Below are 2,386 nucleotides of genomic sequence, written 5' to 3' on the forward strand. Positions count from 1 at the left end.
TCTTTTTTTTTGCTTGTTTTTTGAGACAGAGTCTCACTAAGTAGTTGAGACTGACCTGGAACTCACTATGTAGCCCAGGCTGGTCTCGAACTCACAGCAAATCTCCTGCCTCAGCCTCCCGAGTAGAGTACTGGGATTACAGGCATGCGCTGCCATGCCTGGTTTGAAACTGACTGATCTTTTTTTTTTTTTTTGAAACTGACTGATCTTAATGGATATTAGGGTAAAAGTGTTCCGAATCCTATACAATGTCTAACTTGTTTTATAAATGCAAACTAGGTCAAAAGTGAAAATAGTCAAAAATGAAATGGATCCTAGGAAAAGTCAGACTTGAAATTAGAGAATTTACAGGGAAAAGGTAAAACAATAAGTTTCTGAAAGTGATTAAGGTACCAAGAAAAGGAGTAAAACTGGGCAAGAAGGGTTGAGGGAGAAAGGTAATGATACAGAGTAGTAGCCAAAAAGAAAGGAGAAAAATGGACAGTAACAGTTTAACAGAAGAATAATTTCATAAGTAAGACTAGCTCAGTGGTAGAGTGTTTGCCCAGTATGCTCAAGGCCCTGGGTTCGACACTCAGCAATACTTCCTCCCCCAAGTGAGTAATCAAAATTATCAAACATGAATGAAGTCACAGAAGATTAAGAATGGAAAATGGTGAGCACATTAGTGATTAGGACATTAACAAATAACTTTACAGGAGCAGCTTTAGCTGTAAGTGGGGATGATACTTGAATTATAAAGGATAAAAAAGAATATTTTTTCTTACAAACATTGATGGTATAAAAGGAAAACAAGCAAAATACATGAGACAAATTTTTATCCTAAAAAATATCTGAAAACATCTGTAGGTGGAAGCAATGTGTCAGAGAGAGAAATGAAATTAAGGCTCAAAACACCTAAATGATGTTGGAGAGGAAGAGAAGGGTTAACTTTATAAAAGTGAGACATACCTGTTTTCTGAGGTTAATGTCTGGATGAAGGGGAAAAGACCCTCAGGCAGAAAAAACACTTGGGGAAAACAGAAACAATGGCCTTTGAGTAATATGCAGGCAAGTTTAACAACTGAGAGGCTACAGTAAAAACTGGAAGGTCATAAAAAGTCATGTTAAAATAGATGTATTTTTTGGTTTTTTTGAGACAGGGTCTCATTATGTAGTTGAGACTGACCTGGAACTCACTATGTAGCCCAGGCTGGTCTTGAACTCACAGCAATCCTCCTGCCTCAGCCTCCCGAGTGCTGGGATTACAGGCATGAGCCACCATGCCTGGCAAAATAAGATGTATTTTTTAAAAGGACCAAATGAAAGTTAAAGATTATGTATTCAGAGCTGACTGACTCAAGCAGAGTTTGGTACACTAAAAAATGATGAGATTCAAAGACAGCAAGACTGACTAAGCATTAGTTATGATGTAACAAATTCTAGGACAAAAACACAGCAGCATTCAAAACAGATGACCTTGAGGGAGGATGAAGTTGACTGAATGGTGCTGCTGGAATGAACAGAAAGAGGAACAAGACCCTAAAAGACATGTGGTAATGTTAATTCAAAAGAAGTACTGCATATGAGATAAAAATTGGATGGTGGAAAGATAGGAAATACAATACTGGCACAAAAATATACTAAGTACCATGACAGGCTGATCATCAAGGGTAAAAAAACTCTTGTAAGTCAGGCGCTGAAGTCATCAAAAATATGGGCAAATCCTTCACAATAGTAGCATAGTATTACAAGAAATGAACATAGTGGTTTTCTTATGATCTTCAAGAAAACTACTTTTACTGATTATATCTTAATTCTAGCTCAAAATAAGTAGAATTGTCTTAAATTGAATTATCAATTCATTACATTTATACCTAAAGACTGTTTTGGCTATTTAAAAATATCCATCTTGAAGGAATAAACCTCTCTTAATGAAGTAACCAATGAATGTAAAACAGGTTTATTTCTTTATATTTTTGGTTCGCTATGAAGTTCAGGCTGTGACCAGGGTATTCTTGAAATCGCTGCAATCCTCTTGCCTCAGCCTCCAGAGTGCTGCGATTATAGGCACACACCCCCACGCCTGGCTGTAATACTGGTTCTGAGGTCATTCCTTGGCACAGAATACACAGTAGGTACATAAATAATATAAGCTGAATCAATGTATGAAAAAATTTCCAACAGCAGCTTCTGACTGGAATATCCCCATAGTCTCTCATTTCATATTTTGCTGAAATGAATGAATACAAACATAAGATAGATGGTTGGAGAAAATAAAGAGACCGATTGGGGGAGGGGGTGAAGAAGAGATGGAAAGGGGAGGAAAAATAATGTTCTTGGCATCATGACAAAATCTGGACCTTCTTAAAGTGATCACTTTGAAGAGAGTAACCCATGTGTTTGC

At 37.1% G+C, this 2,386-nt stretch overlaps 1 protein-coding gene across 3 annotated transcripts in view; it reads right to left on the reverse strand.

The window, feature by feature from the left end:
• Positions 1 to 2,386, reverse strand: part of Znf280c (zinc finger protein 280C) — a 57,828-nt gene that overhangs the window by 9,740 nt on the left and 45,702 nt on the right. The window lies entirely within an intron of this gene.

This window comes from Fukomys damarensis, unplaced genomic scaffold (assembly GCF_012274545.1).
Source record: "Fukomys damarensis isolate Sample0158 unplaced genomic scaffold, DMR_v1.0_HiC HiC_scaffold_39, whole genome shotgun sequence".
Classification (NCBI taxonomy): domain Eukaryota; kingdom Metazoa; phylum Chordata; class Mammalia; order Rodentia; family Bathyergidae; genus Fukomys; species Fukomys damarensis.